Source organism: Sinocyclocheilus grahami, unplaced genomic scaffold (assembly GCF_001515645.1).
Source record: "Sinocyclocheilus grahami isolate Dianchi unplaced genomic scaffold, SAMN03320097.WGS_v1.1 scaffold1083.1, whole genome shotgun sequence".
NCBI classification, from domain to species: Eukaryota; Metazoa; Chordata; class Actinopteri; order Cypriniformes; family Cyprinidae; genus Sinocyclocheilus; species Sinocyclocheilus grahami.
The window spans coordinates 309,809-319,694 of record NW_015506262.1 but is presented as its reverse complement, the minus strand read 5'-3'; the positions used below and the strand labels follow the sequence as shown (position 1 = coordinate 319,694).

Here is a 9,886-nt window from a genome sequence, read left to right as displayed (position 1 = left end):
ATATATATATATATATATATATATATATATATATATATATATTATTTTCTTTGGCCAAATTAGATGACCAAACCAAGGCAAAAAGAAGAAGAAGTTCCGGTCAGATCAAACACTTTGAGTCAAAGTAGTTGTGGGCTGATTTTTTTCTCCTCTGTGTCTGTGGCAGATGTAAGTGATCAGGGCTTTGGCCCTCAGGCTGCTGAGAGTGTGTTAATCAGGAGAACATACAGAATCATGGCCTAATTACACACCTGCCAACCCTGTGGCCATGTCTGAATTGGGCTGGCATGGACTCTCTCAAACAGAACCACACAGTAATGGCAAACACACTTGTTAAATCCTTGCCAGAGGGTTCAGGCTCTTTTTGGTAAATGACTCTTTTAAGAGGGTGAAATGACACAAGCCCTCCTCTCACATTAGCACCTCCTTCTCCACTAGCCCCACGCCTTCCTGCTGCTGTCTCATCCCTCCACACACACACACACTCTATCTATCTATCTATCTATCTATCTATCTATCTATCTATCTACCTACATACCTACCTATCTACCATCTATCTATCTATATATCTATCTATATATCTATCTATCATTACGTTGTTCTATCTATCTATCTATCTATCTATCTATCTATCTATCTATCTATCTATCTATCTATCTATCTCTCTCTCTCTCTCTCTCTCTCTGATGGGACGCTGCTGGGGAGGTATGTCTGAGCGCTCGCTGGCACTCCTGTCCTGCAGGTGTCGCTGCAGTGTGTAGTAGATAACTCACAGAGCGAGACAGAGGGCTGGACTGACTGGAACACAACGGGAGCTTGTGCTCTGCTGAGTTTTGGCGATGAGAGTGAGACAGTCAGTCTAGACGCTCTTGACAGCCTCGTCTGGAGGAGAGACACTTCCCTCTGCGGCTCTGTCCCCGTCACGACGACACATTACAAGCGTAAGCCATTTCTATCTATCATACGAAGTTATTTTATGACGGCCGAGAGTGGTTCGAGACCGTAAATGTGCTGCATTTCTGCAAGGAAAGAGCTATTGAAGTTGTTGCAGAGAGTCGCAATGGAAAAGATACTATGCGCGTTCACGCTCTTAAAGGGACAGTAGCTAATTAATCAATGCTGCGTAAATGCTCGGCTTGCACGACTGCGGCGTTCTTGCACTGAAGAAGCGTTAAATAACGGAGATGTGCGCCTATAGAAAAACTTTTTTGTCTCAAATCAAGAACATTTCCTTTTTGTTTGCTGCAAAGACAGGACTTTGGTAACCTTGTCTGTTTAAAAGTTTCTGTACAGAAGGCAAACAGTATGTATTTAGAAATATAAGCTTTTTGTGACAGTTTTTTCAGTTTTTAGTATGCAATAGAAATACCAGGATGCTGTCTCTGCATTATTTTTGTAATTTTGTTCTGAGAGAGGCAATATGGCTCTGGTATTTATGCACTTAAATGCAGTGTTATGAATGTTATGCGACAAAAAATACTGACATGCACACAAAATAAGATAAAACCTGAAGCTTTGCTTTCAAAATGTTTTTGGATCTTGCAGGGCTGTCTCTTTGGCATGTAATGGAGCTCTTACACTGTTGTTCCCTTATAGGCGTACATAACAAGCCCAGAAGACTCATAAATCATCATGTCTGAGAGAGAGAGGTGAATCAGAGACCATGGCTGCAATCTCTTTCTCTCAGTCTCACACAGATGCATAAATCAGCCCCTGCTGGTACCTTCAAATGTGGCTTGACAGTAATTCTTAGAAAAACTTCCTCTGTCTCTTTCCTGGGGTCATTTTGAATGGCTGAAGTAACATAAAGTGTCATTATGCAGAGCTCCGGGCCCCAGATTCCCTCATTTGTTCCTGGTGACGCACACAGACAAGCACCATAGAGTGCATTAGCACCCACCCACTTTTTCAACGGCTTTAGTTCCGGAAGTATTTTTTCCCCATTCATTTTTCTCATAGGGATATTTAAAAAGCCTTTGTTAAAGCGTTATAAGCCATGAGCAAAACCAACCAGATACGAGGTGAATCACAACATTACAAACTTTTATTTGTAAAAGTAAATTAAATGAAAACATGGACAAAAACATGGACAAAAAGATGAAGATACAAGACTATGTACTTACGGCTTTAATGAGGGAAAGAACTACAATCCCACGAACCATTGCAAATGACATAATTGGATAAAAAACAATGGTGAAATATAAAACTATTAATTTAAAGTCGATTATGTCTTAGATTATATTCAGAAACTGTATATTTTGAGTTTACTGCAAATTATATACATACAAATATTTAGGTATTTTGTAGGGAAAATTACTCAGTGGCTGCAATTATGTTATTTGCTTGCCCCAGCTCTCTGATTGGTGGAAATGTCTGTACAGCATCATGGGTAATGTAGTTTTTCACCACAAGCTCTGCTGTTAAACAAGATTGTTTAGCCTCAGCGAATTGATAGCCTCAGCAAAACCATATACCATTGATTAACTATCTCCTAGCTCACAACAAGTCTGTCTGTAAAGGTTTATCGGCGTATGCTATTCTGTGTCAGCTGCGTCATGCGGATACGTTGTTTTTATTCAAATCAAAGCGTATACAGTGTAGAAAATGTGACGCAGCTGACACAGAATAGCATAAGCTGTTTACATTCAGTGGATATTCTCCAAAATGGCACCAGGGTGACGCAGAGGAGACGAATTGTTGAATAAAGTCATTTTTTTTGTTTTATTTGCATACAAAAAGTATTCTCGTAGCTTCGTAAAATTACGGTTGAACCCCTGATGTCACATGGATTATTTTACCAATCTCCTTGCTACGTTTCTGGACCTTGATCGTGGTAATTACATTGCTGTCTATGGGAGGGTCAGAGAGCTCTCAGAATTCATCAAAAATATCTTAATTCGTGTTCCGAAGATGAACGAATGTCTTACGGGTTTGGAACAACATGAGGGTGAGTAATTAATGACAGAATTTTCATTTTTGGGTGAACTAACCCTTTAATTCTGCAGATTTTCACTCAAAATTGGCAAATAAATTCTGAAAAAACCAAAAAATTCCACAGATTCCCTCTTGGCCTGTGCATGAGCAAAGCCTGATCAGATCCTGCTGCTAACGCTTCACTTCTGCACAGATACAACTCTTATTAGAACGATAGTGCTGAGAGGAAATGAAAATAAAGTTGTCCTCCCTGAAGGTTTTTATTTTTTGACCTGTCTGAAGTTGGCCCTGCTGTTTATGCTGGATGCTGCAGTTTTTGGTGTTCGCTTTTGCATTCTTTTATTTTTACATCGCAGTGTTTTGACTTTATATTGTTAAATTCAAACAGCCATTTTAACACTGAAAAACAGTTGATAAAAAAATGCAGTCCAACTTGAAGCAAATATTACAGTAATCTTTTGAATCCTACCACAAATATGTTGATAGCACGACTCACTCCTTCAGTATATTTATGGAGTTCATTCATGCATAGTGTATGTACTGATACAGATATAATACAGCTGCTGGTTTACTTGTAGCAGGATTTTCTTTTTAATTGCTTGTTGAAGATGCTATGAAGTACTATTTTCTTTCTACTCTTGATGTCTTTAGTTTTGAAACAGAAAAATGTGGCGGAACATTGAAGGGCTTATTCTTTTTCTTTTTTCACCACTGCCTGTGCCTGGCAAATGCAATGTGTTTGACTTGACTTTCTGTTAATGAGTAATTACAGTCGTCATTTTTTTTACATTTCTTTTGTTTTGACTCGTCAGCTTATTAGACTGCCAGAAGTTACAAAATTTGTACTCCAAATTAATTGTAAGTTAGGCGATTTCAGAGAGGCTAGCAATAGCAAGCTAGCTTTGAAAGCATAAGATCCCACCCTCCCTGCAAATCACTCTCCGAAGCCACGCCTCCTCCAGAACACATGACCGCGCACAGGCAGAGCAGAGGCTAACCAGCGACACGATGAGAGACGGCGTTGGTGGAGGATTGAATGCAACGCTGTCAGATTATCTCATGTCTTATTCACCGGTGAGAAAACATTACAGTACAAAGCGCAGAATATTACAATAATAGGTCTGCAATAGATTAATGGAACGCAGTGATGATGGATATGTGTGAACAGGGTGCGCGGAGGTTTGCAAATACCTACCATATGAATGGACGGACATTTTATGCTCCTACACCTTCCACAGACCATATAAATACATTTAGAGCACTTAACTTAGTGATTGCTATCGGGATGTGAATAGACTTTCAACCAGCGTAACAAAAAAATGTTTTTGAACCAAATCGTCTACCCTGCCTTTAATGTAAAACTGCAAAATAAGCTTTTTTATTTTCAAGATAATAACTACATGTTGCGTACTACTGTTTGAAACATAATAAATTATGTTTTTGACCCTCGAAAACTTTGAGACTTTGGAAAACGCTGCAGACCCCGTTTTAAGTTTGAAAACTCGAGGGTGTAAACGGACCAAAACGGAGACTTTTGGAAACGATGGCGTGGCTGCCAACATTCGCTCTGCATATCCTTGACGACTGTGTAAGCAATAACATCATGCTCATTGTTGTACCTGCATGAATGGTCATGTGACATGCGTTTTTTCGGTTGTGTAGTGTAGATGGAGATCGTTTCTGAAACGCAGTGAAATCGCCAGTGTAGACAAGGATCATTTTCATTTTAATTTCATTTTAAAACAAAAACGCACTAGTGTAAACAGGGCCTCACTAAATAGTGTTTCACATTGAACAGCCCATTATTTGCTATTTCTAGTCACAGGGAAGAAGTATTAAGAGGGCATTTTTATTCTAGAGAGCATCTCATTGGAGAACAATTTGTTTATTCAGTTTGTCCCCGAATAGAAGATGATGATGATTTGTTTAATGTTCTAGAAGAGAACGACTGTAAATTTTAAGTATGCACATATGCTTAATGCCTGCATACATTTTGGAGTGCACTAGCGTATAGAGTAGATGTCTACAAAGCTAACAGACTTGTACTAAAAGCTACAAAGCTTCACTTTTGATTTCATGGGGTGTAATGTATCGAGCAGAGCCAACAAACAGGGCTTATTGTGACTCATTCGCATGCTTTCCATCAACAATCACTACATCATAATACATGTCATATATAAATCTTCACTCCTGTGGTGCTGGAGCGTATGGGAACAGGCCTGTTAGCAACAAGCCATCTATGTACTTGTTCCTAAGGTTGGGAGACTGATTAGGGACCAACAGGCTGCTGTTTTCCGTCTCCTTTCTTCTCGAACTTTATTTTTAGCCATTTCAGGCACCCTTCCCAGTCCACCCAGGGAGCCTCTCTCTGTTCTAGCTCAGGCTAAGGCTACTCCAAATTCACCGGGTTTTAGCGTCTACGGCGAGGAAGAGAGAAAGGGCCTTTCTGTCATTCTGCAGGTTTCTCTTAGCTGCCTTTGAAGAAGCTCAGTTTTATTCATGTATGCTCCATAAATATTGATCAGAGTCCTGGTTCAACGCATCTTTTTGCTTTGAAGGCTTATTGATGGATTAGTTTCGTGCAGGAATAATTCATCGGGCAGGAAGAGGGAGCGTTAGGGACAGCGCTTGATTTCGAAGTCTTTATTCTAGGCCTGAATCAAGCCTGTGAGGATGCACAACACTGGAAACAATGCCAAACTCTTTCGTCTTTAACCTGAATATTTTGAGGAAAATAATTCAGGACTTTAACTGGACAGAACTGCACCAGCAGCGCAGTTTACAGCGGTTATATTAATATCCCATGATCTGTTTATCACAGAATTTACTTTAGCAGCCAGTAAACAAAACAAAAATGGCCCGATGTCAATCACACATACAAAATACAGAGCTAGAGAAAGATCAGAATAAAATATTAGATGTTGAGAGTGTTGATGCATATCCAGCCATTGCTTGCCTACATATTTATTCATGGAGATTAAATCCTGCTCTCTCTCTTGCGGCTGTTGAAGTATAGTCTATCCTCAGCCGTGTCTCCAATGCCTTCCAGTTGAATGGCTCTTAAACCAGAATCATTAAATTCGTACACATCCCATTGCCACTTTTCTCAGTTCCCCATTGAAGAGGACCTGGGAACATTGACTGTGTCCCAATATTCATTCTAATACTAAGTATAGCATATCATAAAATTGCATCTTAATGTCTTTGCAAGCTTTTTAGCATCTATTTAGCTTCTAGCCAAATACATTACCTGAAAATACATCGTAACTTTTAGGTTTAAAAACTGCTAAGAGCAGCTTCAGTCTTGCATTCTAGGAAAAATATTAAATAAAACATTTCCTTTTTCATTGCTCATGTGGATTTGGATAAAATTGGCTAAAAAAAGGTTGGACAGTTTGAAAATGCCCACCATTCAGGCACATTTGAAACCATTTTTAACATACTACAATTTGTAACTCAACATCTGTTATTAGGGATGGGTCAAGATTGTTAGCTAGTCATCAAATAATCAAATTGTTGACTGGCGAGGTTGACTAGTTTGTTGTAGATTCATTACGATTTGAAAAAGATTTATTTTTAGTGCAAGTATCAAGTCATAGTCATAGTTTTATTTAACAGCAGCAGCTCTGGGCATGTGGCCAAACATGTGAATCTTATTGGTTGGCCAAATTTCTTGCAGTGCGATGAGAAAGAGATTCACCATCTCTCAGTAAAAAAAAGGGTTGCATTGGTGGCTTGAGAATGCTTGTGTCGGCCTGCATATTAAAAATGAAAATGTTCATTACACCTGATTTTCACACCGAATATTTGTCTTGGTGTGAATAGACCTTAAGACTGACTAGCTGATAGTGCATTTTCAAATATGAAGCTTTGCTATGTGAGGATGGTTGACTAGTGGTTGACCAACCAACTAGCAGATTAATTTGAGGCTGAATTGTCTAGAATATTTTATAAGTTTTATCTTTAATACTTTTACCGGCTGTGCTTTAAAGGAGATGATTTGGGAGATTAACGCTAACCTTTCTGAGATTTTAGCATGCTGAGCTATTAGACTGTCTCTCTCTTAGAAGTTCTGTCTTTAAATTCATCCCAAGGCCACAAACATCAAAGTAGAGCTTTTGTCACAAATCCACCGCCATCAACAATACATTTCAAGACAATTACTGTCAGCTGGAAGCAATGTTTCTGATATTATAATCCATAGATCTCAGTTTTTTGTGTTAACTATGGTAGTTTTGAGCACTAAACAGTTATAATTGTTAGCTAGGTTGCCTATAATTTTTTTCAAAAATCTGTCAGTAGTTACCTTATTGAACTTTTGCGCATTCTTGGATTCAGTCTGCACATTTAAAAAAAAATGTTGGTCTGTGCAAACCCAGCAGACTGATTCACCATGGTTCCCTCAAGATTTTTTATGGGTATTTATAATGGGGGTTTTCAACTTACGAGTAAAAGGTCTGTAAATATAACTTGACAATACTTTGACGTTTTGCTCTACAGCATGAACTACATATAGCCATGCTAAAAACACAAATTTTGTAGATGTATGTTTGTAATAAGTGACTACATACGTTTGGGTTGTGAGTGTGTGCAGTTTACATTGTCCAACAAAATGTCAGGTATTTACGAGTTAGGTTTACCACAGACCTTATTTTACTCATGAACTTAACCTTACATAACCTGACCTTACTCAACTCACTTTAGTTGGTTACAGTTAGTTACAGACAGTGGTGGATGAAGTACCTGAAACCACACTTAAGTAAAAGTATAGATATCTTACCAGAAAATGACTTTGGTAGAAGTCACCGTTTAGAATATTATTTGAGTTAAAGTATGTGATATTTATTGTACTTAAGTATGAAAAGTATATTTTTAATGTTAAATGTTCTTAAGTATTGAAAGTGAGTCAAAACAGTGCTGTGATATTTTTTTTGGAACTATTTTCGTTGGCAAAATTGAGCATAAACAATAATGTGTCTAAAATATAAGTCACTTAAACAAAATGTCAGGTATTTACGAGTTAGGTTTACCACAGACCTTATTTTACTCATGAACTTAACCTTACATAACCTGACCTTACTCAACTCACTTTAGTTGGTTACAGTTAGTTACAGACAGTGGTGGATGAAGTACCTGAAACCACACTTAAGTAAAAGTATAGATATCTTACCAGAAAATGACTTTGGTAGAAGTCACCGTTTAGAATATTATTTGAGTTAAAGTATGTGATATTTATTGTACTTAAGTATGAAAAGTATATTTTTAATGTTAAATGTTCTTAAGTATTGAAAGTATTGAAAGTGAGTCAAAACAGTGCTGTGATATTTTTTTTGGAACTATTTTCGTTGGCAAAATTGAGCAAAAACAATAATGTGTCTAAAATATAAGTCACTTAATGCTAACTTTATTAAACCTGTATAAAATCAATATTACATTTGTTATGCTGATATCTGGAGAAAAAATGGCACTCTTAGTGTGATATAGATTATCTATATTAAATTATATAAATATAAAAGACATACGGAGGCATTTTTGCCACCTGCAATTTAGAATGCCTTGAATTTTGATGATTCTAAATGCATTTTAATAGACCAAATCACACAGTGTATGCGTGCACTCTCTGTGTGTGTTTTTGTGATATACTCAATAATGTCAGATCACACATCGTTAAAACCACACTTACCATATTATCGCAGATGATATACCGTATATCGCACACCCCAGCCCTGACTTGAGTGGAAAATTAAATCAACTGCTTTATGCGAGAACTTGAGCAAAGGTGATTTTTAGGAGTCTTGCAACTTGTAAGCGCCAGACCACTGATTCGTCAAACCTGCTTTATTGCAATCTGTGTTCTTCCAACTATATTTTGTAGTAAGTAAAGAATATGCTTCGAGGAAATGTACACATATTTAAATATTGTTATAGTCCTGTCTTGTTTTTGCCATCTTTTGTTTAAGGACTCTTAAAGGGTTAGTTCACTCAAAAATGAAAATTAGCCCATAATTTACTCACCCTCAAGTCATCCTAGGTGTATATGACTTTCTTCTTTCAGATGAATCTAGTTGGAGTTATATAAAAAATTGTCTTTGATCTTTCAAGCTGTTTCATGGCACTCAGCGGGTGTTGCATGCTTCAGTCCAAAAGAAGTGAAATAAAAAGCGCCCATCCATAATCTGGCTTAAAGGGTTAGTTCACCCAAAAATGAAAATTAGGCTGCGTTTTACTCACCCCCAAGGCATCCTAGGTGTATATGACTTTCTTCTTTCAGACGAATCCAGTCGGAGTTATATAAAAAATTGTCTTTGATCTTTCAAGCTCTATCATTTCAGTGAGCGGGTGTTGCATTGCTTCAGTCCAAAATACCTGAAATAAAAAGCGCCCTTCCAAAAACCAGTCTCACACGGCTCCGGGGGGTGAACAAAGGCCTTCTGTAGCGAATCGATGCGTTTTTGTAAGAAAAATATCCATATTCAAAATGCAGTAATCACGTTAATGTAGCTTGCTCTCACTTTTGTATACGGAAGCAGCAGTGCCTCACACGGCTCCGGGGGGTGAACAAAGTCCTTCTGTAGCGAATCGATGCGTTTTTGTAAGAAAAATATCCACATTCAAAACGTAATAATCACTTTAATGTAGCTTGCGTTTACTGTTGTACACTGGAAGCAGTTCCGGCCGGATGATGTATGGAGGTCGGCTTTGCGCATGCGGTGCTCAGAAGTGACGCACGCGGAAGCGCAGGGGAGAGATCAAAACAAAACAACGGTCACTAATTAGAAGTACAAAACGAGGATTTGTAAAGAAGAATGTCGGAGGATTTCGATATAAGCCAAGAGGAGACTGGTTTTCCTTTGCTAAAGTAAGGAAACTTTGCTTCCTTTGCTCCTGTAAACAAACGTTGGTTTTCACGAGACTCAACGGCGCATGCGCAACGCTGAACTCATACGCCATC

At 38.1% G+C, this 9,886-nt stretch overlaps 1 protein-coding gene across 1 annotated transcript in view; it reads left to right on the top strand.

The window, feature by feature from the left end:
* The first annotated feature begins 765 nt into the window (after positions 1 to 765).
* The window catches only part of ldlrad4a (low density lipoprotein receptor class A domain containing 4a), a 106,314-nt gene continuing 97,193 nt past the window's right edge, over positions 766 to 9,886 (top strand). Inside the window, exon 1 of the mRNA XM_016252034.1 lies at positions 766 to 941. The gene's annotated coding sequence lies outside the window, so the exon portion shown is untranslated. The remainder of the gene's footprint in view (positions 942 to 9,886) is intronic.